Source organism: Oryctolagus cuniculus, chromosome 4, assembly GCF_964237555.1.
Source record: "Oryctolagus cuniculus chromosome 4, mOryCun1.1, whole genome shotgun sequence".
In the NCBI taxonomy this organism is placed as follows: domain Eukaryota; kingdom Metazoa; phylum Chordata; class Mammalia; order Lagomorpha; family Leporidae; genus Oryctolagus; species Oryctolagus cuniculus.
The window spans coordinates 13464679-13485078 of record NC_091435.1 but is presented as its reverse complement, the minus strand read 5'-3'; the positions used below and the strand labels follow the sequence as shown (position 1 = coordinate 13485078).

Genomic DNA, 20400 nt, shown 5'->3' with positions numbered 1-20400 from the left:
TCAAGGCCAAACTCTGAAGAATTAACATGTTCCCTTATCAGTCGCAACTACAAGAGCTTTGTTTTCTGACCAGCAACCCAAAGTTCCTAACAACAACTTCAATACAAGTGTTTCGAGGGTTCCAGTTTATATTACACCCAGTGGTGATTGGAAACATATGGGCAGGCAGCACACTGCAGAAGAAAACCCGAGAGTTTCTGTCATTTACTTGGCTGGAGGACATCCGGCCAGTTCTGCCAACTTTCCTTATCATGCAGGCAACACGACTGGCTCCTGTCTTGTTCCACAGATACCAACCCCAACAGGCAAAGGCAGGAAGGGGCCAAGAGCTCATTTCGTCCCTTCCTCCTCATTTTATGAAAGTTTAGCCAAAGGAGGTTGAGTAATCCACCCCAACCATTTTCCAAGGGGTCCCTGGAGGCAGGGATGGGGATGAAAATGTAACATGAGATGGAGAACTGACAGCTCCCATATACATCCCAGTGACTGGGAAACAAAGAGTTCCTGTATGTTTGAAGCCCCTTCAAAATACGTTTCCAGCATGACAATGGAACAAATGAAACTTTCCTTGGGAAAAAGACAAGGATTTCAACCTTGAAGAGAACCACTTGGGTCCTGGTATTCCTGCACACTGACTACTTTACGTATGGTGCCTCTTAAGGAGTATCTTAAAACCTGACCCATTGTTCCTTACTCACAGGGTAAACTCTCATCAGTCAAGAGAACAGATTGGGGTAAGAACCCGTAAGTCCTTCTAACTCCCCAGGTTCTCTGAAGACTTTTGCACCCCAAGTTCTCCATAACTACTCTCAAACTCATTCACTCCTTCCTCTGGCTGAGTCAAAGGAAGTTCACAGGATATGGGAGCCATCATATTTGCAAAGTGCACTTTGCTGTGCACTTAGGTTCTTCCTAAAGTGAATATAGAGTTAATAAAAGCCTCTTTCTTGAAATTTAATTAATTTGACTGCAGGCAAGCCAAAAAGAGGAAAATTAAAGCAACCTGGGGGTGGGGGGAGATTGTAGGTGGCATAGTAGGTTAAGCCTCTGCCTGTGGTGTCAACATCCCATATGGGCACCAATTCGTATCCTAGCTGCTCCTCTTCCAATCCAGCTCCCTGTTACAGCCTGGGAAAGCATGGAAGATGGCCCAAGTGCTTGGGCCCCCGCACCTGTGTGGGAGACCCAGAAGAAGCTCCTGGCTCCTGGTTTTGGATAGACTCATCTCCAGCCATTGCAGCCATTTGGGGAGTAAACAGGCAGAGGAAGGCCTCTGTCTCTGTCTCCCTCTTTCTGTCTGTAACTCTGCCTCCTCTCAAATAAATAAATAAGTCTTTAAAAAAAAATGAGCTAGGACTCTAAGCTCATTATCCCCTAGCTCCACCCCATGGACTGGCACATCTTGTTCACCTTCCCATTACTTCCAGTATGCTGAAAATTAACAACTCTCGCCTTCCACTAAAAATGCAGGGAGATGCACTCTGACTGGGACGTCCAAGCTCGACCAGCACCACAGCTGTCACCGGCTTTCTCGGAATCAAACAATGGACTTGAGGAACTCCTTTCAGGGCCAGTGGTCAGAGGTTTTATCACATTGGCCTGATGAATGCATGAGTTATGAATCACAAATTGCTTAACACCACTAGGAACTGCAAAGCTCAGAACTGAATCCCCACTGTGGAATATGAAGGCGTTGGGGCCTTAGGGGAGAATTTGTGGCCAAGCCCTGCTCAGCCAGAACTTGACAACCATTCAGAACGGTGGGAGAGCAGCCAGTGACAATCAGGTTGGCGAGAGTACACAGAAATCTAGATCAAGACAGCACCACAGAAATGAAGAGATGGAAAAAAGGGGAAGTGAAGGCGGGGATGGAGAATCCAGGGAGCTGGAGCTGGCTACAACCAAGATGACACGAAAGATAGGAAATTACCTTTATTTCACTTGCATGAACAGTATTTTATGAGCAGCTAACAACTGGTAGGGACTATGCCAAGCAGTGCAGATACAAAAGGAAGCAGAAGAGAGTACAGAACAGGAAGCAGGATGGCCTCAGGAGTTCTCTTTTGTAATGCAGGAGCACAGATGAGAGATGCTGAGTTTGAGGTGAAGTCCAATGGGCAGAATAAACTATAGACAGTTGATCTAAGAAATTATCAAATTAAGTCATTTGTCTAAATAAATGTACTTACTTCTCCCTCATCTTAAAAGTCCCTTTTGTAATGGGCCAGCATTGTGGCCCAGGGAGTTAAAGCTACCTGTGACACCAGCATCCCAGATGAGCACCAATTCAAGTACTGGCAGCTCTGCTTCAGATCCAGCTCCCTGTTAATGTAACTGGGAAAGCAGCAGAAGATGGCCCACGTGCCTGGGCCCCTGCACCCACATGGAAGATCTAGACAGAGTTCCTGGCTCCTGGCTTTGACCTGGTCCAGCCCGCCAGTTAGCACTCTTGCGCGCGCGCAATCTCTCACTCTCTTTCTCTCTCTCTCTCTCCCTCCCTCCCTCCCTTTTTTTCTCTCTCTCTCTCTTTCAAATAAATAGATAAGTCTTGAAAAAGAAAATCCCCCCTCTAGGGGTGGGCATTTGGCCTAGTGGTCTTAGCACACTCACATCCCATATTAGATTACCTATGTTCAACATTCAGCTCCACTCCTGATGCCAGCTTCCTGCTAACAGACACTCCCTGGGAGGCAGCAATGATACCTCAGGTAGTTGGACATAGATTGATTTGTCACTGCAGGCATTTGGGAAGTGAACCAAAGATGGGCTGGCATTCTCATTCTCCCTCTACTCTCTCTACTTCTGCCTCAAAAATACTAACAGTAGCAGTAAGAGTAATAAAAATCCCTCCTTCAGACCTATAAGCCCCTCTAATTATTGCTCCCCATTTCCCCACTTCCAAGCCACCATTACAAAAAACAGCCCCCTCTAGAACTCTAGGGCATTCTCTTTTCTCCTTCATGCTGAACCGGAACCAGGACCTCCCATTTGCACTTAGCTGTCACTCAGAACAGGTTTCATCCTCCTTAGTATCTAAATAGCACCTAAAACACACTAGTCGTGGCCATGGCCCTTTGGAGAAAGCCTCTTTGCTCGAATTCCATACCAATTATAAAAAAAATTGCAGGCCCATTTGATAAAAAAATTTCAGGCCCATTTGATAAAAGCTTGGCACTGTCAGGAATGCCAACACTGAGGCCGGCTCCATGGCACACAGCAAGTTACCCGCCACTTGCAACACTGTCATCTAATGTTCGAGTGCTGGTTTAAGTCCCTGTTGCACTGCTATTGATCCAGCTCCCTGTTAATGCACCTGGGAAAGTAGCAGATGATGGCCCAAGTACCTAGGTCCCTGTCACCCATGTCGGATACCTGAACAGAGTTCCTGCCTCCTGGCTTTGGCCTGGCCCAACCCTGGCTACTGCAGGCATTTGCGAAGTGAACCAGTGGATGGAAGATTCCTTTCTCTGTCTCTTGCCCTCTCTATGTCACTCTGCCTTTTTAATAAATTAATTAATATTTACCTTCAAAAATTGTCAACACTAGCTTGGAATCAACATGGCTCGTATACAATGAGCAGAGGTGGCTCCCACAGATGACATTTTGGACACTGGTAAGCGGAAGAAAATGGGGAATCATCACTGGGTAGATGATCAAAAAACTCCCACTACACTAACATTAAATGAAATAAGCCAGGCACAAAAAACACAAATGTTGCATGGTCTCACTTGTATGTGGAAGGTAAAAAAGGTGATTTCACAGAAGAAGACAGTAGAAACAGTGGTCACCAAAGACTGGGAAGAGGCAGGTAGGAAGCAGAGAGAAAAATTGGATAACAGGAATAAAAATACAGTTAAACAGGATAAGTAACTTCTAGTACTCCACAGTAGAGCAAAACAAATGCAATTTATAACAACTTATTATAAATTTTGTAAAGAACTAGAAGAGAAGGGTTCAAAAGTTTCCCGTACAAGTAATGATAAATGTTGGAGCCAGCACTGTGGTGCAGTGGGTTAATCTGCTGCCTGCAGTGCTAGCATTCCATATGGGTGACTGTGTCCCAGCTGCTCCACTTCCAATCCAGCTCTGTGCTAACCTGCCTGGGAAAGCAGTGGAAGATGGCCCAAGTGCTTGGACCCCTGAACCCACGTGGGAGACCAAGAAGAAGCCCCTGGCTTTGGCATGGCCATTATGGATATTTGGGGAGTAAACCAGCAGATGAAAGATCTCTCTCTCTCTCTCTGTATCTCTCCCTCCTTCTCTAACTCTGCCTTTCAAATAAATAAAACAAATCTTAAAAAAAATGAAATCATAAATGTTTAAGGAGACGAAAATGCTGATTACCATGATGTGATCATTACACATTTTATATATGTATAAAATTATCACACTGTATCCCCAAAACACACTCAATTATTATCTGACAATTAAAAAGAAAAATAAGTTCACTATAGCATCCAGGTTTTCCTCCAGTAGCTCTGACAACTTCTCAAATTTCCTTTGGTTTCTCTTTGTCCCACCTACGTATATGGAACATCCTGTGTGCATCCAGCCAAATGCCTACTGGAACTCTTCCCTTTTATAGCACTTATACCATCTGAGCTACCTTAGTAAGTAGACACACACACACACTATTCTAGACCTTAGCCCCAAAGGCTTGAGATGCGTCCTAAAGAGACCTGACTCTCGGTGGGAAGGAAGAGATGAGCAGGAATAGGAGGGACCATGAAACTTGAGATTCCCTAAGACCTGCTGCTAGGGCACTCCCTGTCCCTGCTCCTCACTCTGCCCCTGCTAAGAGCCCATCCGCTACAATCTGTCTCCCTGCTGAGGACCTGGAAAGAAAACATCAGAGTCTCAGCAGGCAGACAAATTTTCCCAAAGCTAACATGGAGTGAGATTTGGCTCCCAGAATTTATTTATTTAACTTCTAGGGACCACAGCCTCAATGAGCCAACTGATAATTTTGGAATATGTTTATAAAAGAAAAATAAATACTCACTATTCTCTAACCATTAAATCATTTTAAATGTCTGCTCATCTCAAAAAAAAAAAAAAAAGAAAACACATTAAAGCTTTAGTTGCAAATGAAGCCTATCCTAGGTTTAAGTGGCAAGGGAGAACAGAGAGAAATTTATCAAGAAACGCCAGAGAAAGGGTGAAACTTCCAGTCTTCACTTTATAATGGGTGCCTTAGTTCCTTCAGTTTTTGATCCTGAATTAGAATTCTCTTTATGTTTTCTGCATAAAGCAGAGAAATTTGCCTACTTTTGAACTTTCAATCATGGCTTCTTATTCGTTTATTTTTCCCCAAAAATTCCTGGCATTTTTTTTTAAGGTTTTATTTATTTGAGAAGTAGAGTTAGAGACAGAGAGAAAGGTCTTCCATCTGCTGGTTCACTCCTCAAGCGGCTGCAATGGCCGGAGCTGGGCCGATCTGAAGCCAGGAGCCAGGAGCATCTTCCAGGTCTCCCACAAGGGTCCTGGAAGCCCAAGGACTTGGGCCATCTTCCACTGCTTTCCCAGGCCACAGCAAAGAGCTGGACTGAAAGTGAACCTGGCGCCACAAGCAGAGGCTTAGCCCTCTACACCACAATGCTGGTCCCAGCTTTTTATTCTTTATGCTCTTTACCACTGAACAATATCCTAAGAAACCTCCAGGTGAGGTTTATTTTAACCAATGTTTCAGATAAATAATGTATCAGAAACTCACTGCTTATTAATAGAGGAAAATATGAATTACAAATTACAACCACCATTCTAAACATAATCTTCCACATTCAGGTAACTGCAGGAATTGTGTGCAAAACTGTGCCTGCATTTGTGGATGGGTACATATATGCCTCCAAGTAGTATACATCTGTATGGTAGAGTAAGAAAGAATGGGAAAAAATACCAAAATATCAAGATGACTTTCAGCAGTGAGCAAATAGCAATTATTTCTCCCTTATTCCCTTCACATTTCCCACCATGGCAACTCACATAGAGACAAGGAAAAATTAACAACTTCATTTTTATCACATCTGTAAGACTATATACTTTTATGAAACACACATCTCTTTTTATAAAGTTATCTTTTAATTCCGACAGATAGAGCTCACATCTACTAGTTCATTTCACAAATGTCTGCAATGGCCTGAAGCCCCAGGCAGGACTAGGCTGAAGTCAGAGACTAGAACCCAGCCCAGGTCTCCAATGTGGGTAGCAGGGACTCAACTATGTGAGCCATCACCTCCCAAAGTGTGCATGAGCAGCAAGCTGGAGTGAGGAGCACAGGAAGCTAGAATGGATGCTCTGAAATGGTATCCAAGCATCCCAAGGGACATCTTCTCAGCTGTGCCAAATGCCTGTACCACTTATCTCTTCATAGCAAAAAGTCCAGATACTAAGTAAATTCCCCCACACCCTATGCTTCCTAAATAATCCATATAGTAAAAGGGAAGAAGAGAAAGAAAGAACAGAAAAATAAGGAGTGGAGGAGGAAGAGGGAGAAGAAGGAAAAGAAGAAAGAAAAGCCTAAGCTTTGCTTTCTTTTTTTTTTTTTTTTTTTTGGACAGGCAGAGTGGACAGTGAGAGAGAGAGACAGAGAGAAAGGTCTTCCTTTTGCCGTTGGTTCACCCTCCAATGGCCGCTGAGGCCGGCGCGCTGCGGCCGGCGCACCGCGCTGATCCGATGGCAGGAGCCAGGAGCCAGGTGCTTTTCCTGGTCTCCCATGGGGTGCAGGGCCCAAGCACCTGGGCCATCCTCCACTGCACTCCCTGGCCACAGCAGAGGGCTGGCTTGGAAGAGGGACAACCGGGACAGAATCCGGCGCCCCAACCGGGACTAGAACCCGGTGTGCCGGCGCCACTAGGCAGAGGATTAGCCTAGTGAGCCGCGGCGCCGGCCCTAAGCTTTGCTTTCAAATCCATTTACTACAGATAAAAATAAACAAACATGAATAAAGCCTTTGTATCAAATTGCTACCTATACCTTTCAAGCATCTCATAAATGGTATGCTACGTCCTTTCCTTTGTTTGGTAGCTTTCTGGTACTCTACATTCTTAACTGTGCTTCCCCCAGAGCTGGACACGCAGCATGAGCAGAAGTGTGCATGCAGACACACATGCACACTCGCACACTCTCCCTGGTACATGCATCTAAGTCTCCGACCATCATGGCAATCAGCAAGGAAATGACTGTGGCCAAACCATGGGTGCCCAGGGCTTTGGGCTTACTTTCTTGCACTCCATGTATACTGGGTGTCCCAACTTTCTCAGCACCCTCCCCTTCACCTCACATTTCCACAGGAAAGGCCACACAGCGTTTAAAGCAAACTCCTGATTACACACACTGACGAAGGCAAACACTGTGGTAGATGCATATTTGGCACACAGTTTCCCTAAATGCATTTGCTTAGGCTACCATCAAAATTAGTCAGTGCTCCTCCCAATACAGATACAGCAGAGGGAGAGGGAGATGCCAACTGAGAGGATTTCTGGAAGAAGGAGAGCAGGCCAAAATGTCAAAGTAGTCTCAAATAATAAATAACAGCTTCCATACTCAAAACCTTGAGAGCAATATATATTCAAGTGCCTGCACATACATTTATGCAGCTACATGCATGGTTTATATATTGATGTGGTCTAATTAGAATGCTGATGAATGCCATGTTCAGTGGGTATTAAAGGTGGAGAGGAGGGGCCAGAGCTGTGGCACAGTAGGTGAAGCCATTGCTTGAGGCACCAGCACCTTACTAAAGTGGCCATTGGAGTTCTAGCTGCTCTGCTTCCCATCTAGCTCCCTGCTAATGTGCTTGAGAAAGCAAGCAGTGGATGATGGCCCAAGTGCTTGGGCCCCTGCCACCTGAATGGGAGAACTGGGTGGCATTCTTGGCCCCTGACTTCAGGCAGCATTTGGAAAGTGAACCAGTAGATGGAAGATTCTCTCTCTCTCTCTCTCTCTCCCTCTCTCTCCCTCTCCCTCTCTCTCCCTCTCTCTCCCTCTCTCTCCCTCTCTCTCATTCTCCTTCTCATATAAATAGGATGGATGGATGGATGGATGGATGGATAGATAGATAGATAGATATATCTTTACTAAAAAAAAAAAGAGAGAAGAAACATTGACTGCCTGCTCTAAGTTAAGTATATGGGCCAAGATCAAAGCACAGAATGTTAGGCAGCTCCTAATTCAGTTTCTAAGAGTCAGAAAATTTCCTCTTAGAAGGAGTGCACACATGCCTCACAGGAACTCCCACCTGTAAGAGAAACACAGACCAGTTCTCCGTCAATCCTTCAAACAGGGCAAGGAATGACCTTGTCTTCTCTTGAATGTTCCCTGTTCCAGGTTAAGCCGCTACCCACAGTCGATTTCTTCAGACCATTTTGGTTCTGCTCCACTTTTTCCAGTCCTCCTCACACTGCTGACTGTGAGGTTGGATACAGTCCACCCGTGCTGGGCTGTCCTGTCCTGAATGTGCCATGGGCCTTAGCCCACCAGGGGCTCACTCAGGGCAGAATGCCCATGATGCTTCTGACACTCACAGCCGCCAGTCAGTCATGTATGTGCACAACGGTCTCTTCATTTTCCCTTGTTTTCCTCTAAGCTGTAGAACACTGCATTCCTGCTTTTTCGTTGTTATCTAACAGGTTTCTGTCTACCATCCTGGGTTGCAAAAGTTATATTTCAAGTTTGCACAGAAAATTCTATAGGTCAAGATGTGATATTCAAGCTCAGAAATGGTTGAGCCACATTTATGTCCATGTCAAATCAGGAACAAGCAAAAAGTCACGAAAGGCTACAGGAGACAGAATGAGGTAGATGAACAGAAATAAGACAAGCCAAGGGACCAGGAAGTCCAGAATCCTGATGGCCTCACCATCTTGCACAATCCCTGCAGAGACTCATAGCCTATCCACAGTGTCTGCCTTTACCAAAAAAAAAAAAAAAAAAAAACTTATATGACCTGACTAATAGGAGCTCTATCTACCAAAGAAAATGCATTCTGGTATAAAAAGTGAGAGGCCCACTAAGTTACCATGCCAGTTACTCAAGGTATTGAGTAGTCTGTTCTGCCAGTTGATGCTGATTCATTAACAAACAACCTTCAAGTATGTTCCAACCACTTCAGTTTCAGCCCACATGGATCCCATGCTTGGCCCAGGACACTTTAGCTTCTGAAGGCTCTAGACTTTTCAACTGTTTATTCTCATCTCTGCCTGACTTCCCAAATTCCCTGATACCTACCTTTCTCCCCCTCGTGCTTTGTGCCACACAATTTGACTCACAGGCTAACATTAATGAATTGATAGCAAGGAATAATTTCTGCTTTCCAAACACTGAGCTCTTAGCCAAAGAATCACCCAATGTTGAACTTCCGGTAAGTTATATGAAACTCTAAACTTGAAATATGCTCAATATCATCAGTTATTAGGAAAATAAAAATCAAACCCACAGTAAGATATCCTTTACCCTATCTAGAATAGCTATAATCAGAAAGACAGATAATAACAAGCATTGATGAGGGTGTAGAGAAGTTAAAACCCTCAATGCAGCCACTTTGGAAAAGTCTGGCAGTTCCTTAAAACCTATGGGGCCGACGCTGTGGTATAGTGGGTAAAGCTGCTGCCTACAGTGCTGGCATCCCATATGGGTACCAGTTCAAGGCCCAACTGCTCTACTTCTGATCCAGCTCTCTGTTATGGCCTGGGAAAGCAGTGGAAAGTGGCCCAAGTCCTAGGGTCCCTGCATCCACGTGGGAGACCCAGAGGAAGCTCCTGGCTCCTGGCTTCAGATCAGCACAGCTCTGCCCACTGTGGCCAATTGGGGAGTGAAACAGCATGGAAAACCTCTTTCTCTCTGCCTCTCCTTCTATTTCTGTGTAACTCTCTCTTTTAAAAAAAAATTTATTTATTTGAAAGTCAGAGTTACAGAGAGAGAAGAGGCAGAGAGAGAGAGAGAGAGAGAGAGAGAGAGGTCTTCCATCCACTGGTCACTCCCCAATTGGCTGCAACAGCTGGAGCCATGCCAATCCAAAGCCAGGAGCCAGGAGCTTCTTCTGGGTCTCCCACGTGGGTGCAGGGGCCCAAGGACCTGGACCATCTTCTACTGTTTTCCCACATCAAAGCAGAGAGCTGGATGGGAAGTGGAGCAGCCGGGTCTCGAACCAGCGCCCATATGGGATGTCAGTGCTTCAGGCCAGGGCATTAACCCGCTGCGCCACAGCGTGGGCCCCCTGTGTAACTCTTTCAGATAAATAAATAAATAAAATCTTTTTAAAAAAAAGGTTAAACCTAGAGTTAACATACAACCCAGCAATCCCACCCCTCAGTACATCTCCAACAGAAATAAACACATACATCCACAGAAAAACCTGTATGAAACATTTCACAACAGCATGAACTGTAAGAGCCCAGAAAAAGAGGAATAATCCAAATGACCATGAATTGATAGATAGAAACATAAAATGCGGCATACCAACACAATGGAGTATTACTCAGCAGTAAAAAGAAACAAAATACTGGGGCAGGTGTTGAGGTGCAGCTGTTTAAGCTGCCGCTTGGCACACCCACATCTCATATCAGAGGGCCTCGTATCAGGTCCCACCTCTGCTTCCTACCAAGCTGAGAGGCTTTTCAAACAAATAAATAAACATTTTAAAAAGAAAGAAACAAAGGACTAATATATGCTCAACATGATCTTCAAAATTAACATGCTGAGTGACAGAACCTAGTCACAAAAGACCACATATTTCATGATTCCTTTGAGATGAAATGCCCAGAACAGGCTTACCTATAGAGATGAATGAGCCTAATGGTTGCCTGGGGCTGGAGGCTGGGTGGGGAGAGTTGGCAGGAAATGTGGAATGACTGGTAAAGGATATAGAGTTTCTTTGTTTTAAAAATGATTGTGAGGGTGGTGGCAAAACTCTGTGAATATACTAAAACCTGAATTGCATATTTTAAATGAATGAATTGTATGGTATATGAATTATAGCTCTAGGAAACTTATTAGAGGATAATTAATCTATTACCAGTCATAGGAATAAAGAAAAGGAATATACTTAATATCCCAGTTTTTCTCGCTCATTAAAATGTAGGCCAATATCCTAAACTTATCATATATACAACTTTCAAAAACAGTTGATCCAATACAACTTATATGATTCATATTTGTTAACAAAAACAGATCCAGGTTTCAGTCCCAAACCCCACCATTTATATATGTAAGGGAAAGGGTTTATTGATGGGGAAACCTGACAGACCAGAGGGAAGGGGCGAAGAAGGAAAAGAGGGAGAAGGAGAGCATAAGAGAGGGAGTGTGGGGAATCCCACAGGAGTCCCAAAAGAGTTACGAGCACCGCTAACCCAAAAAGAAAGAGAAAAGCAAAACCAAAATGGAGTTACTTAAGCTAAGGCCACTAAGCCCCAAGAACTGCCCAGACCATCTGTCAGAACACACAGGTGGTGAGGCCTGATAAGGACTGGACGACATTACATCATATGAAAAGGTCAACGAGCTGGCTACTACATTACTTCACCCACACTACTGCACCATGATTGGCCACACCCAGAAGACCCTCAGCACACCGTTGGTCACACCCAAACACCAACATCTGGTTAGTGACACCCAGAAAGATGAGTATGTGATTGGTGACACCCTAGAACACACTCACCGCCCACCTACCCCAGAGTGGGGATAAAAAGGCAAGCCTCACAACTGCTCTTCATCCTCTTGGGGACCGTGGCTCAGAGCAAATGAAACTCTGCCCGAGTCTTCGATGACTGAAGAAGCTCCGCTCACCACTCCACTAGAGCAACCTCACCTGAACGTCCCAGCTGCTACCGGAGCTGACATCGGAGCCGGGCCAGACCTCTCATCAGGTGACCTCTCCAACCCTTCACCTCACCATCCATCTGGGAACTCAGAGCCTACTGCCCAGAGTGCCAGCCATCCCATGACTCCTGCCCGTAAATGACTGTTCTGAGATCCGTGGTAACAGAGACTTTGGACTCTGGACTTTGACTTTTAGTGACCATGATACGAACCTTGAGAATGCAGCATTCATACTACACCCGTAGCTATGAGTGTTTAGATTGATTATGCTTTCATGCTTTGAATGTGTTATACTTATTACTATTGCTGGATATTTCTGGAAGTTGTCTTACTCCTAGACGTGTGTTATGACCTGTGGACTAATGACATATTGAGTGGTATTGACCTCTAGATGTGTGCATTGAATATATATATATATATAGAGAGAGAGAGAGAGAATGGTATTGAACAATAAATTATATTGAAAAGATTATCACAATTCTGTGTGATTCTTCCCTGTGCTCTGACACGTCTTAGTAGCCTGTGAAACTGCATGGTAACTGGTGCTCACTACAGAAATATCAAGAGAGAGAAATCAAGAGACAGAGAGAGAGATCAAGAGCCAGAGAGTGATCGAGAGAGTCACTTGTTCAGGAACAGGTCCTGTTAAACCTTTTTCATATGTTGAAGGACTTTGGATCCTGCTCAATTTCTCCAAGCCTCAGTTCCCTGTGAGTGAGAACAAGGAAATTATAGTGCCTCTCCCACTGGGTTCTTGTGAAAAATGAATGAGATAACTCACATACACTGATACACAAGTACTTGGCACAGGGCAGTACTCAAATAGTATGTACAACAGGGCCAACAAGGACTCTGTGATGGATCAAGCTTCGTGAGAGAAGACAGATAATATGGTTCCCTTTTTCAGTTATGATACCAAGCAGATTGTTTACTGCTGCAGTACCAGTGCTGGCTCTGGACTGAATGCCTGTGTCCCCACCCTCAAATTCAGAAGCTGAAGTTCCCATTTCCCCTGTGATGGTATTAGAGGTGGGGGTCTTGAGGGTAGAAGCCTCAGGAGGGGATTAGTGCTTGCATAGAAGAGACACAAAGGAGGAGAGCTTCTCTTCACAGGTGAGGATACAAACAGAAGACAGCAACTTCACACCAGGATGAAGGCCCTCACCAGGAACTCACTACTCCAGCACTTTGATCCTGGGCTTCCCAGTCTTCAGAACTATAAGAAATGTTTGCCACCATTCGCAGTATTTCATTATCAGCCAGAAATGACTACAGCAAAGATCAATGAAACACCATGAAAAGAGATCTGTAGGAAAGAAAAAAAAAAGATAAGCCCATCCCCCATGCAATAGCTCTGCAAACTCTTACATCCAGGACCAGTGGGGCAAGAAGCAGCAGTGCCTTCCAGTGCACTGTGCATCTTTATGAAGAACAGTAACACAGAAACACTGCCTAAAATCCCAGCTGACCAAAGGCATGACACTGAGATTCACCACTTATTTAGGACCAAGAAAAGGGCAAGGGGTAATTAAGAACAGAGAAATTAATTCTCTATCTTGGCCAAATGACAAAAGAAAATCAAATTCATAAACTCTCCAATCTCAACCCTCTGACCACTACCAGCTTCCTCTAAATCTCAAGAGAGAAAGCAGGGAGGGTGTCATTATAGAGCCAGACGACCTCCTGACAAATCTTGGGTCTGCTTTTTCCCAAAGACTGAAGACCTCAGGGATGCTGTTCCTTGAAGGGGTGACTCACGAGAAGAATGCAGCATGCTGAACAAGATAGGGTTGTAGCGCCTGTGCTTCTGCGTTTGATAGCTTACCAAAAATAATTGTTTTAATATTGTCAAACAGTAATACTTTAAATAATAAAATCAATGCCCCTGCTGTCAAAGAGCTCAGCACATAACACTTACAAATATTAATTAAAACGTGATTATAAATAAAATAGCTACCATGCAACATATGGGTTCAAGAATTATATTTTTGCACCTTCCATGTGGAAAACGAATCATTTTCATCTTGGTGAACCATCACTATGTGCTTATATGAATTCTCATAGACACCTTTTAAAGGCACAAAACATAATGACCATTTTCATAAATGTGGAATACTTAGGAGTACAAAAGGTATCCATCTTAGCCCTCTCACAGCCTAAGCCAACAGTGATTTTCCACGTGCATGGGCCACTATACAGGGCAAGGACTATGCGAAATGTTTGGTGGACATATATTATGTGCCTGACACCGGGCTGTATGCTACTCAGTAGAAGCTCAAAGTTAATGGATGAATCGTTTCCAAAAGACCTCTTCATGCACCACATTTTTTTCACTCTACCTGAAAAACAAGCTCCAAATGGACTTTCACAGCCCAAACTGACACTGGTACTGTCCACCCACACTGCACAGTCACCACTTCCAGGGACAGTCTGGATATGCCCTGGGAAGGCCAGAGCTCTTATATCTACATCAGCTTGCATGTACATCTTTTTTTTTTTTTTTTAATTTATTTATTTACTTGAAAGGTAGAGTTACAGAGAGGCAGAGTGGGGGTGGGGGGAAGGTCTTCCATCCATTGGTTCACTCCCCAGATGACCACAATGGCTGGAGCTGTGCTGATCTGAAGCCAGGAGCTAGGAGCTTCTTTCAGGTCTCCCACATGGGTGCAGGAGCCCAAAGACTTGGGCCATCTTCCACTGCTTTCTCAGGCCACAACAGAGAGCTAGATTGGAAGCAGAACAGCCGGGACTTGAACCAGCACCCACATGGGATGCCGGCACTGCAGGCGGCAGCCTTACCTGCTACGCCACAGCACCAGCCTCTGCATGTGTATTCTGTTGTACATACACCTCTTCATGAAGTGCATCTACATCAGTGATTACCCACATGTTCCTGTCAGCAAGGAAGGCTGAGAAATGACACACAGAGCTCATTACAAGATTGGGGCCCTTGGATTTCTGAAGGCTAGCTTTGTTGGCTGTTATTTTCCACTTTCCAGAGTGAAAACCTGGAATGGAAAATGGAACAGCGTTTCCAAGGTTATACTGAGAATCACCAGAACAATCTGGGACAGTGGACAGGTTTCCCGATCTGACAGCTGCTCCTCTATCTGTTGGGACCTGCTATTTGAAAACGATCACACGCAATTGAATACTAAGGAGTGGCATAAATTGCTAAAGGCTAAGTAGAGCAAGTGAAGACATTTGCTGCCTGTTGACCACACTCTTGTAACTCACTCTGAGCCATGTATCATGTGGCACTCACGATGGAGCCCTCTCAGACTAGCACAGAGCAGGACACAGGGCAAGTTCAAGTTGAAGGAATGAATAAAACAACTAAGATACTCAAGAAAACACATAATGTCAGAAGGGGCATTAGAAATAAAAGTAACTGAATAAAAGACATCATCAAATGAAACCCATATCAATCAACAATCAAGAGGGAAGGCACCTAAATTAAAAGTATTTTTTCAACTTCCTTAAATTATTCCCAAGTGTCTTTTGTAGTTCAGGACCATAAAGCTTGGGTTTATTTTATATTTAAAAATCAGAGCCAGGGCCAGCATTGTGGTGTAGCACGTAAAGCTGCCATTGTGATGCCAGCATCCCATATGGGTGCCAATTCAAGTCCCGGCTGCTCCACTTTTTTTTTTTTTTTTTTAATTTTTATTTTATTTTATTTTATTTTATTTTATTTTTGACAGGCAGAGTGGACAGTGAGAGAGAGAGACAGAGAGAAAGGTCTTCCTTTTGCCGTTGGTTCACCCTCCAATGGCCGCCGCGGCCGGCGCGCTGCGGCCGGCCCACCGCGCTGATCCGATGGCAGGAGCCAGGAGCCAGGTGCTTTTCCTGGTCTCCCATGGGGTGCAGGGCCCAAGCACCTGGGCCATCCTCCACTGCACTCCCTGGCCACAGCAGAGAGCTGGCCTGGAAGAGGGGCAACCGGGACAGAATCCGGCGCCCCGACCGGGACTAGAACCCGGTGTGCCGGCGCCACTAGGCGGAGGATTAGCCTAGTGAGCCGCGGCGCCGGCCCGGCTGCTCCACTTCTGATCCAGTCCCCTGCTAATGCACCTGGGAAAACAGCAAAAGATGACCCAAGTACTTGGACCCCTGCCACCCATGTGGGAGACCCAGAAGAAGCTCCTGGCTCCTGGCTTCAGTCTGTCCCAGACTTAGCCATTGCCACCATCCAGGGAGTGAACCAGCAGATGGAAGATCTCTCTCTCTCTCTCTCTCTCTCTCTCTCTCTCTCTCCCACCCCAACTCTGCCTTTCAAATACATCAATAAGTAAACCCTTTAAAAAAAATCAGAGTCAACAGATATCTTACCCTTAGAAGTCCCACAGATGGGTCAAGAGCTGTGAGTGGTCCCAAGAAGATAGTACAGATGTGCTTCACATAACACTAAAGGAATGGTAAACCCATTTTCAAAGGAACACAGAAAACCACGTTCAGTTTTTACAGTTCTAACGACCTCCACCATCTGCTAAAACATGAATTAGTAGCACATCAAGCCCATGGCATGAGGACTAGATAAAGCAGCTTCCAATACACATCTGTGTTACATGAATATGCCAAAGCCAATGGAGAGACAAACCACTGAAGCTGATCCCTAAGAGGCAGGGGCAGAGGTCAGGAGAAAGCACAGGCATCCAGGCAGTCTGCCACTGAATCCCATCTCACTGGTGAATTGGGTGGTCATTTGCATTTGTATTATTTATGCATCAATTTCTTCACCTGTAAAATGGGACTAATAATTATACCTCTATTGAAGAACTAATTTGAAGACCCAGTAAATGACAAAGAGTAAACACTAGAGAAGCATGAACTATCATTTAATAAAAAATAAACTTAAGGTTAGAAAAAAAGAAGATAAAGAAATGGGAGGAAAGATGGCCAGCAGCAGCCACTGCTCTGATCCTGCTAAGCCAGGGTTGTGGAAACATTTTCTGTGAAGAACAAAACAGTAAATAGTTTAGACTTTCTGGGCCATCTGGTCGGTGTTGTACCTACTCTATCCCTGTGGTGTGACACTAGCCACAGGCACTATACACACGAATGCTTGTGGCTGCATGCCAATAGAACTTAAGTCACTGCACTGAAGTCTGAATTTCATATAATTTTCGTATATCACAAAGTATTATTCTCACGATTTGTTTCCCAACCATATAAAATTATTACGCCACTCTTTCCTTAAGGGACAAATCCATGCACTAAGCAGTGAGAAGACAAAGGCTGCCCAGCTAAGTTTTATATTCATAGGAAATATAACTCAGCCGGACAATTAGCGTTCTCTACTTTGGACACCACCATTTAATCTCTTATTTCAATCTCCAGAGAGATTTTAACCAATATTTGATGAACTGTCCAACTTACTTAGTGAGAACAAGCTTCAATTTATCTACTTCAGTGCTGCTATTCTTCTGTATCAATCAATTCCTGATGCACAAATTTCTAAGAATAACTGCCAGGCCCCCACTGCCAATCTGGGGCTCTTCATTCTGCATTTCCGCTGCATGTCACATCCAACGTGACACATTCAACTCGTTACATTCAGCCACCAGGAAGATTCCCAAAGGTGGGAAAAAGCTTGAGAACACGTCAATGTTCTGTGCTGCTTCCTCATTTTAAACAGATTCTTTTTAAAAAATTTTATTAAAGGAAGTTTTTTTTGAAAGCACAAAGACTTCTGGAAGCAAGAATGAGAAACACGCAAGTGACTTTCGGAGACGTCAGACTTATTCATCCTCACTACCTCTCTGGACAAAATGCTTGTCAATTTTGATAAAATAATTAATGATGTAAGAATAAGACATGACTTTAGTCTTCTTGAATTACCTCCAAACAGAACCCCAGGAATCCAACTTTCTTAGTTTTTGAATACTTCCTTAAAGCATTTTGAGATCCTAACTAAAAAACAATCTGTAAAACATTCATATTATAGGGGCTGGCATTGTGGCACAGTGGGTTAAGCTGCCGCCTGTGATGCCAGCATCCCATATGGACTCCAGTTAGAGACCCAACTGCTCTGCTTCCAATCTAGCTCCCTGCTAACACATCTGGGAAAGCACTAGAAGATGGTCCAAGTACTTGGGCCCCTGCACCCACATGGGAGACATGGAAAAACTCTGGGCTCCTCGCTTCAGCCTGGCACAGTCCTGGCTGTTGTGGCCATTTGGGGATTGAACCAGTGTATGGAGGAACTCACTCTCTCTCTCTCTCTCTCTCTCTCTCTCTCTCTCGATCCCTCTCCTCTTCTTCCTCCTCTTCCTCCTTCTCCTTCTCTTTCCCTCTCTGTAACTCTGCCTTTCAAATAAATAAAAGATTAAACCTTAAAAAAAAACTTTCATAATATCATTACCAGACAGTAAATGATTCATCACAGTGATTCAACAGTAAGTGTATGCGTTAACTTCAGTATCCCATGGTTTAAGAAAATTCCTTACAACTGAAACTTGACCTTGCTTTCTTGCTTTCTACTTTTATACATATTGATATCAATTCTTCCTGTAAGCATCCCCTTCAAAGTGAGAATTAAAAACCCAGGAGCATCTATACAATCACAGACATGATCACTAAGACTACCATCAGAGGGGCAGGTGTTGAGTGCAACAATTAAGACACTGATTGGGACTCTCATATACCATATCAGAGAGACTGTCCAAGTCTCTGCTTCATTTCAGCTTCCTGTCAACGTGCACCCTGGGAGGCAGCAGTGATGGCTTAAGTAATTGGGTTCCTGCCACTTACATAGGAGACTTGAATTGAGTTCCCAGCTCTGAGCTGTTGCAGGTATTTGGAGAGTGCACCTGTACGTAAGAGCTCTTTCTCTCTCTCTCTCTCTCTCTCTCTCTGGCTCCCTCCCTCTCAAATAAAAACTTTTTTTAAAAAATGAACCTATGCAAGGATAGGCTGATAGTCACTCATTAAAAACAACTTTTCAGCTCCATGAGCTAAATTCCAAGGCATTCACAGTGAATGCCTCTCACTCTACTTTTTTTAAAAATCAGGCCTCACTTTTCCAAGATCAAAATCAGACCAAAGTTCAAAGGTCCCTTATAGCAAAGAACCTTGGATCCCAAAAATCTTCCAGTATCATCCCCAATCCCTGGAAATAAGGATCTCTGACTTGGGCACTCAACTTCAGAGGGGCTTCTCTTGCCTTTCTCCAGCCATTCCTACCTGTAATGGAGTCCACAGAAGACACAGAGATGGACCTACCTACCAGAGACTCTTCCAGACTGCTTCCTGGTACCCTGCATGTAGCACCCACATCTGAGCCCTCCATAATACCTTCTTAGTTCTGTCCTACCAAGGTGAGGGCGCAGAGCCTCATGGATGTCCATACTATACCCTATGGCAGCCATGCTGGAGTTTGGGGAGGGAGGCTATTTGTGTAGCCTGTGGTATATACATGAGTCTTTCATGGTCCAAGACAGAGCCAGGGTTGAGGGGACTGGAAAGGGCAACAGGCTGGGGGTTGGCTTGTCCTCACCTCTGTATCCCCCTATGGTATTCCAAGGGCTCTCATAATTGTACATTTGAGTCCAACTTTCCAGGTCATTACAAAAGCTTATTCATCAAGTCAGAAGAATAAAACTTGTGTTCTTTTACAATGTGTTAGCTTGATTTATGACTTTTAAAATTTAGAGACAAAGATTCCAAGAGATTTCCTTTGTATTGTTGCAACCATACCTGCTTTCTTTCATTAAAATTTTCTTAATGTTTTCTTAAAGCACTAGGTATATATGCCTACTCATAGGAGTCATGGAGACAACATGGAGGGATCTTCAAAGACTTCATGGAAAATATGTGCTATGAAAACACTACACATTGTTACCAAAATTTTATTACACCAAAATAAATTCATCATTTACTTAGATCTTTCCCAAAACTTTTTGAGGTACTTTGTCATATTTTCAAGTTGAATTAGGTTGTGTTTGCCTTTAGAAAATGACAAATGAAAGGCAACAGCAAGCCTGGTTCAAACGATGATCATTTTGAGGGTTGCATGTCACGCTGCACCACTCCATGGGTCCCACACACTCCAACCTCTCCATCGGCATCCCCTACCTCCCTGCCCAGAAGATGCTCAAGAGGGATGAAGGCTCCAGAAATCAAAGCATTCACATTGGGCATTGTAAACTCCTTGGGCATCTGAATCTCTGCAATCCATGCACATGCAGGATTCCTCCACCAGCACTGAGAACCACTGCTAATCTATATTTGCATCTATCGCGGTAAGAATTTTAGGACCTCCCTGACATTCGGTTGTTCCAGAGGATTTCTAAGTTAGCCATTTTGTAAAGCTGATGGTATTCATTTGAATGTTGAGTATCATAAAAAGTCACTTAAGCAGTTTTAATAGAAACAGAACCAACATTGGGAATGTCCTAAATCTTTCCTGTCTTTACCACTGACTGTTACGGCACATAATAACCAGATGTCCTGCATTTCCGAGAGTTCCAATTTCATGTATTTTCTTACATCAAACTAATAAATAGGCTTGTGCTGATTTTTAAAGGGTTTTAAAAGTTTTCTTCCTTTTTATGTTTTCCAAATGTTATCCAACAGAGCACGTCT

General features: G+C 44.1%; 1 protein-coding gene across 14 annotated transcripts in view; it reads right to left on the bottom strand.

Moving 5' to 3' along the window:
- Window positions 1-20400, bottom strand: part of TIAM1 (TIAM Rac1 associated GEF 1) — a 445843-nt gene that overhangs the window by 245998 nt on the left and 179445 nt on the right. For 2 of the 14 annotated variants that reach the window (XM_070071881.1, XM_051819224.2), the window contains exon 4: window positions 12980-13120. The exons of the other annotated variants lie outside the window; for them this stretch is intronic. The gene's annotated coding sequence lies outside the window, so the exon portion shown is untranslated. The remainder of the gene's footprint in view (window positions 1-12979; window positions 13121-20400) is intronic. 14 annotated transcript variants of the gene reach the window in all.